Genomic DNA, 17,531 nt, shown 5'->3' with positions numbered 1-17,531 from the left:
ATTAAAATGAAACAGAAAAAGGCTTATGATAAATGTCAGGTTCATAATTTAGTAAAGAACCATGCTGAATACAAAGTGCAAAGCAGAACTGAAAAAGGTAATAAGAGGTGCAAAGGGAGTGTGAGAATAGATTAGTGAGTAACATAAAAGGGAACCCAAAGTCTTTTTATAAACATATAAATAGTAAAAAGGTAGTCCAAAGGAACAGTGGGGCCGATTAGGGACCAAAAAGAAGACAGAGTACTGGAGGCAGAGTACTTTGCATCTGTCTTCACTAATGAAGAGGATGCTGACACACTAATGGTGGTAGTAGAGAAATTGGATAGGATAAAAATAGAAGAGGAGGTACTTAAAAAGTTCACAGCACTCAAAGTAGAAAAGTCATCCTAGTTTGCTGACAGAAGCAATGGTGGAAATAGCAGAGGCTCTGGCCACAATCTTCCAATCCTCCTTAAATATGGGAGTGGTGCCAGAGGACTGAAGGATTGCAAATGTTACATCTCTGATCAAAAAAGGGGAGAGAGAAATAAACCCAGCAACTACAGGCCAGTCAGTCTAACTTTGGGGAAACTTTGAGGCAATAATTCCGGATAAAATTAACTGGCACTTGCAAAAATATGGGTTAATAAATGAAAGTCAGCATAGATTTGTTAAAGGAAAATCATGTTTGACTAACTTGATTGAGTTCTTTGCAGAAATAATGGAGAGGGTTGATGAGGGTAGTGCGGTTGATGTGTATATGGACTTTCTAAAAGTGTTTGATAAAGAATCACATAACAGACTTGTTAGTAAAATTGAAGCCCATGTGATTAAAGGGGCAGTGGTTGCGAGGAAATGTAATTGACTAGAGAACAGAAAGCAGAGAGTAGTGGTGAGCAGTTGTTTTTCAGACTATGATCTAGAATGCACTGTCTGAAAGGGTGGTGGAGCAGATTCAACAATAACTTTCAAATTGGATAAATACTTGAAGGGGGGAATCTGCATAGCTATGGGGAAAAAAGCAGAGGAGTGAGACAAATTAGATAGCTCTTTCAAAGACCCAGCCCATGTACAATGGATCAAATGGTCTGTATGAACGCTTTTCTGCCTCTAATATTACAATGTTTGCTGCGAAAGAAAGTTTTAGATGACTTAAAAGCAAAACGTTTGATCTAACCATTGTTGCTCTAACAACATTCATCCCCTCATTAGATCACTTACATGTTCTCTGCTTTTTGAGTTAAAATCTTCAATTAAACACAGTCACAGCTATGATGGGCTCCTACCAAAGAAAATCTGGCCAACAGAGACTGCCCTCTCTGACTTCTAGTCCCACTCCCACTTCTTCACCCGATGGTGGTCCTGCCATGCATGTCTTCATGTGGGAGTAACAGATCTTTGCAGTTAATGTATTTGTTTGGGGGTGAGGAGCGTGTAAGTTACTGGACTGGGAAACTGTAACTAACTTCCTGAGAATCCGCAACACAAACTGAGCAGAGAAGAAAGCCTGTCCTGGGAACTGTAAATCCAGTGAACACTTTGTCCTGTAAATGTGCAGATATAGAACTGAAGCAGAGACAGTGTGCTGCACATCAAGTCACTGTGCATGTGCCCAGTCAGACTTGCTTTTTCCAAGTCTTACAGGAAAATCCTTTTTAGTTTACATCAAAGCATAACTCTCCTCCTCTGCTGAGCCCCGACATGAGAATTTAAGTCTTCACCCAATGTCCAGACCTGCAAACTTTCAGCAGGTGCTGCTGGATAGTGATTAGGAATGGAAACCCTGGCTAACTTTTCTCTTCCTAGCTTGGGGTATTGATATCAATTTTAATGCATCTACTGTTGTCCCAGCTAACTTAGCACTGACAGGGAAACGACTACTCTGAGGCTCAGAGTCACAGGGCCATCAGAGGAACCTTAGTTTCTGACATTCTTATGCATATTTTCAAATACAGTTTTTTTTAGGCACCAGGACAATTTAACTGGTAGATTTTTGATTTTAAAAAGAATAAAATATAAATTTTAAATTCAAATTACAAAAAAGATTAAAACCACAAATTAAAGAAAGCCAGCAATTCCTCTACACTTTTTTTTCATGCAAATATTCACAGACACTGCATTTGTTCTCCTCCACCCTCCAAAATCCTGGAAACTAGGCGTTGCCTAAATGAAACAGAACCTCACTTTCAAAGCACATCTTAACTGGTTGATTAAGACTCATACTTGAATAACTCAATGCCAGCCAGTGAACCGCAATGTGTTGTCAATACTTAAATGGGTTAGCAGGATATATTAACATTCCTAAGCATTTAATAGTACTTTCCAATTTAAACTTTTAATTGGCCACAAATATCCTTGAAATAGCTCAGTTTCTTGAATGGGATTGTGCTACAGGCTTGCATCTCCACCAAATATATTGACTGAACTCAGACATTCCAGTTCAGGAGTCTGACTGAGAAAGCAGTGCAAATGTAATCATACCTCAATCTACCGAGAGCGAAGATTAGCAAGAAAAATGAAGAGTTATATTCCAAAGGCAAAAACTCTGAATACAAATACAGGGCTCTTCAACTTAAGATCAAGTTTCTTTCAAGTCCTCAGACATCTCACCTCCCCACTCATTCATTTTAAATGACAATTCCTGTTTAAGAACATTTGGCGCAACCTGACAGATCAGTGGGTAAATGCATCTTGTGGCAAGATGGGTCCTACTGACCATGAATGTTCCACGCTCCATCCCTGCTCCTGGTTTCCACTGAGGCAAATTTTCCAAGCCTGGAAGTTATTCAGAACTATTACATCAATAATCAGACGGATGATCAAGTTCAGAGTAAGTCCTTTCAGTCACCACAAAACTAGAACACTACATCAATTGAACTGAAGATCTGGTCACAATACAAAAATATTCATTGTAACTGCATGAATTGTGAATTGTTTTTTTTAAAAAGTGATGGTACTGAATATTATACCCAAAGTTGACTACAAATCACATACTGTACCCAATGATTGAATATACATTAGCTATGAACATGATTTTTCTCAAAGATTTAACTGTGGAAATTGCCATGCCACCACAATGAAAATTAATCTGTATTAAAATGCCATCCTTGCCCCTGACGCATGCACGATACCCTTAATAATGCTACATTTCTACAATTTTGTTAGTGAAACACAAAGTGTATTGTCACCTTCTAAAGCAAATTCCACAAGCAGTTACATCAGTTGTTTTTCTCTTCACACATCTTGCATTCATTGTCATTCATCTTTAGTGGTTCCCCCCCGCCCATTATATTTTAAACCACACTCACCACTATGGCTGTAATGCTGCTTAACTTGCAAGACAGATTTTTGGGACAAATAATGATCTTTGTAACACAATTTTAGAATTGTGTGGTCTTCTGGTAATCTAACCCATGTATTTAAATGCATGTTTAAACCTTAGCAATTTCAAAGCATAGCATTTTCAATTTATGAAGGTGTTACTCCACAAAGGGCTCAGTTCAAAAAGACCAAGTAAAAAGATCAACTCAACTGCATGATGCTGATTTAGTGCAAATAACTGTAAATCATTTCATTTAAAATATTCATTTATGAACTTTCACCTAAGCATTTTCTCTAGTTTTAGCAATTACACGCAACAGTGCAGGTGCATCTTCTGTATATCATTTGAACCCCAAAGGCATGCTGATTTTTCTTTTCAGACTGTACATGCGACACTAAGTCTATTATTCCAAGAAAATAGGCATCCTGGGGCTCTTCATTCAGTGGATGAGAAGTCGAGACCTTCTCGCTACATGGAAATCATTTACTCCTCTGTTACTAACCTATAGGTTACAGTGCAAACTGTGATCATGAAATAAAATGGGATCTTGAGTTTAATTAAACATGTGAAGCGTAGCTACGTGTTGCATATCAGTACTTCAAGCATTTGGCAATTATCCAGACGGGCTACCATATTTCAAAGCTTCATATTTTCTGGCTTGCAAATTATATATGAAACTACAGAAGACAGTAATCACGTAACAGTTTTTGTTTCTACCTTTAGACAATCAAGGAAGTTTCAATTCAGCATATCAACTGAATTAAATACAAGAACCAACAGACAAAATTTAACCAATCTCAGCTCTTTTATATAAATACAAACCAAGTTAAGAACAACTTTTTATTTAGCTAAAGGCTTAGGAAGAAGATTCTGTTTTATGAAGCATTGGCAACAGTTCTGGGGAAGATGGGGTCTGTTCTAAAAGGATGAGCTACATCCATCTTTGGCATCCCCGAGACCGCCAACTACAGGCAAGTTTCTTTCAAAACCTGTGGAGCCAGGAGGAGCAGGATTGCTCCTCTCGACTTCACAGTCCTGGCGATCGCCTGCCAAGCCTCCCAGAACTTACAAGGGCCGCTGCCGGCAGCCCGAAATTCATCTTTCTCGTAGAGTCAGATGCTTAAGGAGGCGTGACAGGCACCTATAGCTCACCCCGATGACGCAGATGAGGCTTGAGGCCCAATTTTGGGATGGCCTCGCGCCTCTGAGTGCAGTGCCGAGTCAAACGGGCCCAGACTAATTTCTACCCAGTGTGAAAATTGGTGGCTGAGTTTACTTATATAACATGACTATACTTCAATATTAATTCAATGGCGGTAAAGCACTTTGGGACATACTGAGGACATGAAAACCTCTACATAAATGCAAGTTCTATCTTTCGATATCAGCAAGTTTACTATTTTTTTTAAAAACCTGTGTAAAAAAAAATTAATGGGTTGCAATTTTTGATGAAGCACCTCTCCATTGCAAAGCCACTTCCTCCTCCTTTCCTGCCTACCACAAGCCATCTGTATCTAAGTGGGAGGCACAAGCAGCTTATTCTACACCTATCGGTAATATTTCTAATGAATACTCTGATTTTCTCACGTTGCTTGTAGGGAAGGCATTTGGTTTCTGCTCAGTGGCTCTCCATAGTAAGTGCAACCAATATCACAATCGCATCCCACTACGCTGTGGCAATGCTCACTGGTGCTCCAATGTGCAGCGCCACCATTTCAATTTAATTGGCCACCTACATTACAAAACTATCTGAAAAGAAAAGGAGTGCTTTTTTAATGTGAATTTTTGACTCACCATTTTTAAACTTGAACCATATAGGATCCCTCTTCCGATCCCAGAAAAGTGTTCCTGGTATTACATATACAGGGTCAGACACAAATTCACACTACATTTGTCCACATTTGAGTCAACAATCAACAGAAGCGTAAAAGGTGTATGAAAAGGGTGTGAGGGTATGCTGAAAAGAAACATGACACATGGAACCCTGCTGGCAACGATTATATTTCTGCATTGATAAAAACACACCTATTAAGGCATATTGAGACTTTCCCTCAGGATCCTTGGATATATTCCATCAGGTCTCTTTCAACATCATCCTTAGCTATTTTCAACACCCTTCAGAGTATGTTGCTCACTTTTCCTTCCTATACATCATTTATCCACATTAAATTCCACGATGACTTGTCTTATAATTTTTCATTTGCCTTCTCCTATTAACTCTGCCATTTCCAATTTGGTATCATTTAAAAACCTGACTAACCTCACTGGGTCTCCAAGTGTTCCCCACTGGTTGTTTCTGGAGTCTCCTCGGGGCTCAGAGATTTCCGAGCCTCAACCTCAACCCCTGTTCCCCAGATAGGAGACTCAAAAGGGCGCATCTCTGTTCTGGTGAACGAGCAGCACTACTCCCTTCTGCTATTTGCAACTCCATCTCACAGCCTCCTTTGCCCGCCACCCTTTTATCTTTCTCAAGTGTTGCAAAGAGTTTGTATTTTTGACATGTGTAGCAATCCTGCAATATGGCTGGAAGTCAAATATGCCACACTCTATTCAAAAGAAGAGATGCCCAGCCATTTTACTCAGTTTTTGCTCTTTTATTACAAGATGCAACTACATTTCACTCAGTACCCAACTCTCATGCAACCCAAACTCCTTGCTAGGTCCTCACTCTTACTCATTAAGTTGTTACCTTACTGCTGGCCGGCCTCAATTCAATTTAACAGATTTAAAAGTATTTAAATCTGATCAATTAGAGCCCTAATTCCCACAGTCACAATTCCCTTAATGCGCAAAAAGACAGTTTCGCCCCCCCACCACCCCCAACTTTGCCAAAATCTTGCTACGCCACAAGTGTCTAGGACTGCAGGCAGGGAAATTGGAGGCCTAAATCAATCTAGGCTACAATTTCTCAACCATTTAATTGTCCAATTTGCTAGATAAGTGTGGATAGACGACTCCAGTCTTTTGTCAGTAAGAGAAAGTGCATGTTGCAAGGAGACTGCCGAAAGGGAAAACATTTTAAAAATATGCCAACACTTCTCCTGTGGTAGCTGAGCTTATTCTGGGAATTTGTACTAATTATTCGATATACACACACACCTAAATCTCTTCTACAACCATCCTATTCACTAAGCTGCTTTTATACTGTGTCAAACCTATGCTACCATCAGTTCCTGAAGCATGGGTCTTCCCAGTTGCTGACCTTTAAGTGAATCCCAGCCGATTTACCTTTGGGTTGTAGCAAGCTGTGCAATTGGGAATGTGCACTACTAGCATTGGTCTTGCCTGGTACAAAAAAAGTTTTACATTGTGTACAAGAGATTCTGAGGCCAATTAGAGGATGGTCATTAACATCCTGACTCAGATTTGCTAACTCAGTAAAGTTCGGTTTTTGAACCCGAAATCTTCCTGGTCTGTATAGCTCAGTCCAGTTCCACACCCAGTGACTCGATATGGCTTCTAAATCACAGACCAAATTACTTCTGGAGATAACAATATTCAATTCTCAGAAGAGAGGTATAGAACAAGAAAAGCTTTATCTTCTGCTCACTGTTGCTTTTCCATTGTGTACTCAGGAACTCTGAACGCTGACCATTTAAAATGACAATTCATTATGTGGGCAGCTTGATTGTTTGCCAAAATACAAACAACCTCTTCTTGGTAAGAGAATACACTGCCACGACTTAATTTCCCAGCACAGCAAATACAATGCATTTTCAGCAAAATTCAGCTATGAAACACATCCTTCCCTCTTATGGACCACCTATAGAATTTAAACATTAAAATTAATGCTAGACATTCTCCTATATTCAGCTTGCTCTTTCTTCCCACATCCCCCTAACAAATGTACATTTATTTAAATGTCATATTTTTGGGAGGTCAACAACAAAATCATTTGTATACTTTGCAAACAGGTAAGTTATGATGGATACCCTCCCTTCTATCGATTCCTTAAAAGGAACAGACCTTAGGCAGTTCCTAAAGACAAATTTGAACCATCTGCAGTTCTTAGAATTCAACACTCTACGTCATCTAGTGTCATCTCAGAACACTACTAATATTCTCCCGAAATTGTGCGGTGGCTTTAGAGAAGGCGAGGGTGAGATCCTGACAGACTAAAAATTAGGATAAGACTCTTGTTTATTGGAGAGCCTTTCTTGATGCATACAGTCAAAAAAAAATTCCAGGACATTAACCTATAATGACCTACCAGACTATTAATGAGGTAGCTGGCTGCCCAGTCAAGCCACTACGAACTAAAAGCTAATTCCTGGTGTATTTCTTTAGTCGTAAAACTGGGGTGGGCACACTTTTGTCAGTTCCTTTGAATATTTCATAAAGTTACGTGGTTTGGAATGAAGAAAAACCACGGTTCACAATGACTAGTGACGTCTTAATGAGGGAGCACATTTTTTTTTAAAAAGGCATCACATGAAGCATTGTTTAGATTCCAGAGCAGAACTCCTGGGGTACATGTCACAGTGGCGGTCATTATATCTCAGCCCAGTTCACAGCCAGCAGTAAATAACTAGGCTCTTAGATACTTACTTTCTGTTTTACAAGCTTTGACTGAGTATATGCTTTCCCCTGAATTAACACTATCAAAAGTCACAATGTCCCAAGGCAGCTTTGCATCTTCAACATGAAAGTTACTTTGGTACATAGTTGTTCAGAACTTAAAGGGTTGAAGGCAAACTAAAATAGTTAAAAATTAATTATTTTAACATGGCAAGCAAATTACTTTTCATGCAAGTTCTGCCAATTCAAGGTTAGTTGCCTCTTGCTCGAAGGAGAAAATATGGAGTCGAGATGTGCTTTTCGCCACAGGTTTTTACATTTTCCATACTTTAAATGTGTCTGTTCAAGTTAAAAAATATACATTTAAACCATTTTCAGACTGGAAGCAAAAAAATAAGGCTAGAAACACTAAAACATACCATAATTTCAAAATTTCTCAGTAGATGCCACGCTGCAATGGGATTTATTTTTTAGAATCAATCGCCACAGTGCCTAAGTACTTTTAATATTTTTCAAATAAAATCTTTAACTGGATAGTGCCCGAACGCTCCCCCAACTTCATAAAAAAGGGATATAGTCACTCCTCACAGTTTGGCTACTATTTTCAAAATCTCTTTCTGGGGTGTGGTATTAAATCCCCACAACATCTAACGGCAGAAAGCGCAACTTGACACTGAAGCTCTGTAGATAGGTGGATCTTATCCAAATCTCCAAACGCAGAAGAAAAAAAGTTAAAACTGTGCATCATGCCGCAAGGGACATACTAACTTGTTCTGGCACCAAGCACATCCCAGCCAGAGAGAAATGGCCACTTCATCACAGTGTAATTTACTCTTCTATTGACAAAACAACGCAAATAAAATCACAATTAATAAATGGTCTCGCACACTGATTCGCATTATAATTTCACCACAGCACTTCTACTGTTCTTCCTTTGCTGGATAAGAGACACACAAAACACAAGAGAAAATCACTAAGCTTTTTCTTCTTTAAAGAATTTATAGGTTACACCACCAGCACAGGGTTTTTTTTTCCTCCAGATTCCCAGCATTTGCAATTTTGTTTGACTTTTTAAACTAACAAAAGAAATTTATTTGGAGCAGTGTCAATGTCCAGGCACTTTTTTTTCCTTCTGCCATTGTGCCCCACATACTTTTGCTGCCTGCTAGCAACTGAGAGAAGCTGGTCTTACTGCTATAAATAAGGACAGCTTGAAGTTGTCTCTATTGCACCCAAGTTCTAAATTTTCCACTCAAAAGTATATGGACTTTCAAAAGGCATTTGATAAGGCACCACATAATAGACTAGTTAGCAAAATTAAAGCTCATGGGATTAACGGGACAGAAGCAGCGTGGATAAAAAATTGGCTAAGGGACAGAAAGCAGAGAGTAGTGGTGAACAGTTGTTTTTCAGACTGGAGGGAACTATGCAGTGGTGTTCCCCAGGGGTCGTTATTAGGACCATTGCTCTTTTTGATATATATTAATGACCTAGACTTGGGGAGACAAGGTAGAATTTCAAAGTATGCAAATGACACGAAACGCGGAAATGTAGTAAACAATGTGGAGGATAGTAACAGACTTCAGGAGGACGTAGACAGACTGGTGAAATGGGCAGACACATAGCAGATGAAATTTAACACAGAAGTGTGAAGCGATGCATTTTGGTAGGACGAATGAGGAGAGGCAATATAAACTAAATGGTACAATTCTAAAGAAGAACAGGAACAGAGAGACCTGGGGATGCACGTACACAAATCTTTGAAGGTGGCAGGACAAGTTGAGAAGGCTGTTAAAAAAGCATATGGGATCCTGGGCTTTATTAATAGAAGCATAGGAGTACAAAAGCAAGAAGTTATTCTAAACCTGGTTACACTGGTTAGGCCTCAACTGGAGTATTGTATTCAATTCTGGGCATTACACTTTAGGGAAGATAACAAGGCCTTAGAGAGGTGCAGAAGAGCTTTACTAGAATGCTACCAGGGATGAGGGACTTCAGTTATGTGAAAAGATTGGAGCAGCTGGGGTTGTCCTCCTTAGAGCAGAAGGTTAAGAGGATATTTGATAAAAGCATTCAAAATCATGAAGGGATTTGATAACGTAAATAAGGAGAAACTGTTTCCAGTAGCAGAAGGGTCTGTAACTAGAGGACACAGATTTCAGGTGATTGGCAAAAGAACCACAGGCAACATGAGGAAACTTTTTTTAAAAATGGAAAGTTATGATCTGGAATTTACTGCCTGAAAGGGTGGTGGAAGCAGACTCAATAATAACTTACACAAAGAAACTAGATAAATACTTGAAGGGGGAAAATTTACAGGGCTGCAGGGAAAGAGTGGAGGAGTGGGACTAGTTGGATAGCTTTTTCAAAGAGCCAGCAAGGCACGATGGGCTGAATGGCCACCTTCTGTACTCTAAGATACTATGAAAAACATACCAAATCTAGATGGCGTGCAAGGTGCTCAAACCCCTTACTTCAGTCCATAATTTTGGCATACGACTAGTACTTTCTTTAGGAGGCTTAAGTGCCCTACCATTAACAGCTCTCATCAGTTTACTCTTCAAAGCTGTATGCTGTAATTACATGCCAAAACCCTGGGCCTCTCTCTGGAATCCTAATCAGCTGCCAGATTTTGTGGCCTCTGTAAACAATACCTTATCCAAATAAGTAAAATACCTAGCCCTAGACTACAAGGTGTTCACCATCACAGCTATTCAAATGGTTTAGAAGCCATTATATGCACCTGTTTGCCAGTAACTCAGTGGATAAATGCACCATGTGGCACAAGAGTGAACCACGCAGACCAGGAAGGTCCCACATTCAGTCAATGATTTATGCAGTCAGATTTTAGCTAAGTCAATAACTAGCATGCTACAATTTTGGCTTTAGTGTCCTTAGGTTAGGCATGGAATGCTTTATTTAAAAACATCTCTCCATATCAGAAGCTCCACTAGTGAGATTTCTTTTATACATTAGTGGCTCAGATTATGTTGAACTTCCAACATGACATCAATTCTTGAATAGGAAGAGCCTACCCAAATAAAATCCCCAATCCCAAAGGCAGGTATATGGAGTTAGATCACAGATCAGCCATGATCTGATCAAATGGCGGAGCAGGCACGAGGGGCTGAATGGCCTACTCCTGTTCCTATGTTCCTAAGTGCAAGGATGGAGCTGTGTTAAGGTTTCCAATAAAATGGTTAATATTTCATAACTCATTTGCTGGCTTTCAAAGTGGGAAAATACACTTAAGTACTTAAATGTGAGCACTCCATTGTGTATATATAGCTTACTCAGCACTTCTAAAGCTATGAAACATACTGTCTGCTTTGTAAACATGCTTAAAAAAAATCAAAAAGCCTGCCTTTTAACAAAGCAATAACTTGTATTTATATAGTGTCTTTCATGACCTCGGATTTCCCAAAGTACTCCACAGGCAATTAAATACTTTTGAAGTGTAGTCACTGTTGTAACGTAGGAAAACACAGCAGCCAATTTGCGCACAGCAAGGTCACAAAAAAAGCAATGAGATTGATGACTAGAGAATCTGTTTTCACGATGTTGGTTGAGGGATAAATGTTGACTTGAATACTGGGTGCGGTGTGGGGGGGGATCTCTCCTGTTCTTCTAATAGTGCCATCTGAGGGCAGACAGGGCCTCAGTTTAAAGTCGCATCTGAAAGGGTGCACCTCTGACAGCATTCCCACGGTACTGTACTGTACAGTCAGCCTAGATTGTGATCAAATCAAGTTGACTCCTTTCTTTCTCCACTTCTTATATACAGCAAGTTGCCAATCCTTGGCTTGCTTTCAGATAAAACTGAAGGGGGCTAGGTCAGATTTTAAAACATCAACTCAGATTACTCACAACCATCTCCCAGTAATCATTAAAAGAATTCCTGGAGTCTCTAGGAATTAAAATCAATTTCTCAGACAATGCTGCAAGCAAACAGAGAAAAATCACTGGGCATTAAAAGTGTTTTAATTTTCTTTGAACATTTTTGTTTAGTTATAAAAATATTGGATATGAAAAAAGGTTGTTTGACTGAGTGAAAAATCATCCAATTAGTTAAGAGTCTGCTCACTTTGATATGGGAAGGCAGCATGCGGCGAGGGTGGACGTGTTGGGTGACCAACAGTTAGAGCATGGGGCGGAGCAATTGGAGCATGTAATGAAGCCTCCAAGAATACATCCAACCAGAGTTGGCAACCACAGCCAGAAGCCTAGTAGGTCATCTGTGGAATGCATGGAAGTTGGCTGGGCTGGGAGAAAAGAGCAAGAAAAAAAATACCATTTCCCAAAAAGACAGCAAGTGATTTTTTCCCAAAAAAATTGGACATTTAAATGATGCAGTATCACTCGGTCAATTCTTTAACTAATGAGTTGATACTTAGTGTAAAAGCTAACACAGCTGAATCTAAACAGAAGGTTATTCCTTCACATTATTGTATAATAACTGCCTTGCCACTACCAACAATTAACTTGTAGGGTGCACTAACAAAAGACGTGGTTTCCTTGAATATTAACGATGGCAACGTTAACGGCATTTGGACTTGGAGGGAAAGAGTTTTTTGGCCATCACAGGCTGAGGGGCCTAGCTGGTCTATTCAGACCATCGAAACAATTTTATTTGCTTAAATGAATCTTCCCCATCTAGATAGTCACACACTGTTGTCTAAAAAATAGAAACCATATAGCAGCCATGCCCTAGAATTACAGAACTACTTGCTGAGCCATTTCTGCCATATAAACATACAATAAAATGCAGTAACTATCCACTGGAAAACTCCTGGCACTCCATTACAGTATTGTTCCATGTATTAATCAATTATTTTTGCCTTGTAAACTTTATACCTGTATATTCATTTGTTTCCATCTTACTTCAATCCCCACAAAGTAAATTCACCAATCCAGAGTTTATTGCTAAATCTGCGGACATCTTTGCAGTATTGAAAACTCATCTCTTAAGGACAGCAGACTTCAAATGACAGAAGACAACAATGACTTGCTTTTATGCAATGCCTCGAACGTAGAATGGCCCATGAACTTGCATTGATTTAGGGTCTTTCACACCTTCAGGATATTCCAAAAAGTGTTTCACAGCCAATGAATTGCATTTGAGGTTTGGTCACTGCTTTGTAGACAAACGCTGCTGCTAATTTGCACACAGCAAGCTCACACAGACAGGAATGAGATAAATGACTGATTGGAGGTGCTGGATTTGAGGGATAAATGTAGGCTAGTACATTGGGAGAACTCTCCCGATTTTCTTTGAATACCATAGAATCTTTTATGTCCATCTGAACAGGCAGACATTTAACATCTTATCTAAAAAAAAGTTATAAAAGATATTATACAAAACATCTTATCCATTTAACACGTTAACCAAAAGACAGTGCCTTTGACAATGCTCACTCCCTTAATACTGCACTGAAGCATCAGCCTAGATTATGTGCTCAAATCCCTGAGATAGGACTTGGAAGTCATGATCTTCTGATTCAGAGGCAAGAGTGCCTCCATTGGGCCAAGCTGACTAACAGGAGTGGGATGGAAAGGCAGGGGGATTTAGGGAAGGAAATCCAAAGCATGGAGCCTAAGTAGCTGAAAACATGGCTGACAGACGGTGGGGGGAAGGGGGATACACAAGAGGCAAGACAGAGGAATTGAGTGACTCAAGTAAAGACATGGATGAGGTACAGACGCAGGTGGGTGATGTTATGGAGATGGAAGTAAACGCTCTGTGATGGAGAGAATATGGTCGAAGGTTGCTAATGTTACTAACAGTCGGTTCAGCCTGAGGTAGTGGCAGGGGAATGGAATTGATGGTGAGAGTACACAGTTTGTCACAAAGATGTTGACTTTGGTCTTCCAAATGTTAAGCTGAAGGGAATTGTGGCTCATCTAAGATTGGACTTCAGACAAGCAATCTGACAATGCAGTGGTAGTGGAGGGGAGGTAGCATAGAGTATGATTAGTATACACGTAGAAGCTGATCCCATGTCTGCAGATGATGTCGCCAAGGAGTAGCTTGTAGATGAGGAGCAGTAAGTCAACAATGGATCCTTGGGGGACTCCAGAGGTGATGGCGTAGATGTGGGAAGACCACCATTGCTAGAGATGCTCAGCTATAGTTAGTTAGGTAAGAGTGGTACCAAGCGAGGGCACTCCCAGCAAGCTGGACAACAGAGGAAAGAAACTGGAGGAGAATGGTACAGCTGACCATGTCGAATGTTGGAGGTTGAGGGGAACAAGGAGAGATAATGCAGTCAACATTCGTAGAAAATGTTGTTTGTGATTTAGGTTGGGGCCTTTCTGGTGCTGTGGGCCAATTACATAAAAACAACAAACAAACAGATTGTTTGGCCCAATCAGGTTCTTTTGGTGTTTATCCTCCACATGATCAGTAGTCCCATTTTTTTTTATATTTCTCCCCCCCCCCACCCCACCTTCCTTGAACTACCTATTTAACCTATTCTTAAAAAGGTAACATAGTCTCTGTTTTAATCATTAACTGTGGTTGCACATTCCACAGCTTCACAAGCTTGCGACAAAAAAGATTTCTCCTCCTATGTCCCAAATTTCTTAAATTTTAAACTTATATTTATGCCCCTTTGTTCTAAACCCCTACAACCACTCCCACCCATTCATAAATACGAAAATCAGCCTATATTCTCCTCTATTCTAATAAAAACAGTCACAATATTTCCGAGTGTTTCTTCATATTTGTATTTCCTCATAGCAAGCAGCAACCTAGTGAATCTGTGCTAGGCCCTCTATTGCCTCAACATCCATCCTACAGTGTGGATCCCAAAACCACAAAGTACCCAAACTGTGGTCTTACTAATTTTTAATCAAGGTTCACCATTAAATTCTATACCTGTTTCCATTCGCTTTTTATATGGCTTACTCACTTGAGGGGTGAAAACCTGATTGAGGGGTTCAAACAAGGAGTTGCAGGTGAGATAGGCACAGATCTAGGAAGCAACGAAACATTCAAAGACCTGAGCAGAAAGGGAGGTTGGAAGGTTAGGTTTTCAATCTTAAGCACTACAAGTGGAAGGCATCAGCAATATGCTTTTATACTGCATATTAATTTTTTGGGAGAGGAAGGAAAGAGGGCAGAGGTGGCTTCCTTCATCGCTGAATTTTCAGCAATGGAATAGGATCAAACATCATCATGTAAGGGTCCAACTTCAAAAAAAAACAATTCCAATTTTAAATACAGTATGTACAGATTTTTCCTCCTGTTAATCAACTGTGAACCACTCAAACCTGAAAGATTAATGATTGACCTGCAATCGCTACGGTGCCAATGGCATCAAGCATCAATTGAGTGGACTTGTCTGACTGGTTTACCTACCGCCTATTCAAAAGAGAAAATGTAAGTAATATCCTCTTGAGCTTAAGAGTATCCAATAAGTGATCGATATATGAATATATTTTCAACACTATAATCACATCATCTGATTTCACTGACAAATAGAAACCATTTTATATTGACATACGAGATGAATATATTATAGTCACTCCTGTATATCCATTATTTTCCATTAAACTTAGAACAGCCGATAATTAACTGCATTTTTGAAAAGCTATTAATTAAAACTTAGTTACTAACCAAAGACATTTCAACTTTCTGTTTCAGAGATTGATAAAGTACAGAAATTGAACACTGCCTCAACTACCTTTGATTACACTGTTGATTTTGTGATTGATTTAAAAAGCACAAGAGTTTGCATCACAACATTTTTAATTGCCACGAACAACAGTGCTGGCACTCAATGTACAACCAGGATAATACTAAATATTTAGTTTCGACAGTAAAACTATGATACCTTGAAAGCAAACTAGAAGTTAGAGATTAAAATGTCTAGAGACAATACTTTTTCTTTTTAGTATTCCCCATTCTATATAGAAAAATAATTGGCTCACCATCTCTAACATTTTTGTTAAAGCTAATGTTACTGTTGGCAAGGAAACCTTGGTGTCGGGTTTCACTCACTGCTTGAGCAATCTGGGGGATGTCATTAATGGAGGAATATTTCCGTGCAGCCCAGTGCAGCTCCATCAGAAACATTTTTTCCTTTTTGTCATCTACGTATCTGACAGATAGAATACCAATCACTATGTAATGCAAGTGCATTGCCACCATCTTCCTAATCACAGCGTGAGCATACACCACATCCTATTGAATGGTAGATCCACTATTTGGAAGTGCAGAGCTTCAGCTTCTGTTGCCAACTCAAATCAAAGCAGGCCGAGATATTCATGGTCCAGGTAGCATCTGTTATCCCACGTCTGAAAGTTTCCTCATCGACATCTGTCTACAGCATAATGGAAAGACCTACACAGGACAGCTGAAACAACAAAAGCCACAATATCACACTACTCAGATCCACTGGACCACAGGAAATGACCATAGCAGCTGGGGATACAGATTTTCCAGCTGGTTGCTTGGTTTCGTGGAGTTCCATGGCTCTGTAACATTGAGATGATCCCATCAGTTGTATCATCAGAGTGGCCGAGGGCAAACAGATTTGAGGGCCTCTATGCCATCAATATAATTGATGTTTCCACAAATAAAATCTTTCATTTTTCTATATTGAAAAATGATTAGGCTTTTCTTCTCAAATAGAAATACAACTTTTTAAATCCAGGTGTTGACTTAATTGCTCAACTTTAAGACTACCACCAAGAGATAAAAGGACATTCCACTTTAATAGACTCAAATCTTCAATACACTGGAAGAAGCATTTTATATTTAAAATCAAATTAAATGGATCAGTTGAGTTCCAATATGTTTCATTTAGTCCAGGAACTATAAAGAGTAAATTTGGTGCCATTGCATTGATCCTTCAAGCCAAACCCAAGTAATTTGTTTTTAAACTGTTCAATACAAATCACATTAAGAGAATAAAACAGAGGAAGAAAGCTACGCTGTTGCACTAAACACAAGTCAGAGAGATGGATTAAAGCGGGGGAAGAAAGAAGAGAACTTGTAGTTAAATAACATTTTTTAATCCGTATAGCATCCAAAATGCTACAACCACACATTCTTCAAATTGTATCATGGGATCTTATGTCTACCTAAGCAGGTAGGTAGGAAAGACAGAAAGAAAGACAGACAGATGAAAGAACTTGCTTTTATATAGCATCTTTCACCAACTCAGGACATCCCAAAGCACTTGACAGCCAGTGAAGTACTTTTGAAGACGGAGCCTTGGTTTAATGTCTCATCCAACAATGCAGTACTCCCTGAATTCTGCACTGAAGTGTGTTCAAGTCCATAGCGGGGCCTGAACCCACAACCTTCTGACTCGGAGGTGAGAGCACAACTAACTGAGCCAAGCCAACACTGAAATAATTGCCAAATGAATCAAAGACAAATTTTCCTCTGTGCAGCTGATATCAAATTAACCAATTGTCCCAGCTGCGACAGTGGGTTTGACCATGGCCTCAAACTTCTGGAACCTAGATTCAATCCAGCCAGAAAGATGAAAGGAAAGTCTCCTCCATCTGCTAGCTGCAACGGTCCTATGTGAAATTAGTTTCGGCAGTCTCAATCCATTTCCAAGTGGGCACCAGCCAACAGTAATAAACTGTCCCTGAAACAGGGCTAAATGGCAATGAGCTAACATGATGGGCTGGTGTGGGAAGTGAAACACTGCTACATTGGTGCAATAAGGGCAAGCTTCAGGAGGTTGGTTGTGTC

General features: G+C 39.6%; 1 protein-coding gene across 2 annotated transcripts in view; it reads right to left on the bottom strand.

Annotated features, from left to right (window-relative positions):
• kank1a (KN motif and ankyrin repeat domains 1a) overlaps positions 1-17,531 on the bottom strand; it is a 292,375-nt gene that overhangs the window by 223,910 nt on the left and 50,934 nt on the right. The gene's annotated exons all lie outside the window — the stretch shown is intronic.

The sequence above is a fragment of the Heptranchias perlo genome, chromosome 4 (assembly GCF_035084215.1).
Source record: "Heptranchias perlo isolate sHepPer1 chromosome 4, sHepPer1.hap1, whole genome shotgun sequence".
Taxonomy (NCBI): Eukaryota; Metazoa; Chordata; class Chondrichthyes; order Hexanchiformes; family Hexanchidae; genus Heptranchias; species Heptranchias perlo.
Note: the sequence above shows the minus strand (reverse complement) of the source record. Positions and strands in the feature narration are given on the sequence as shown.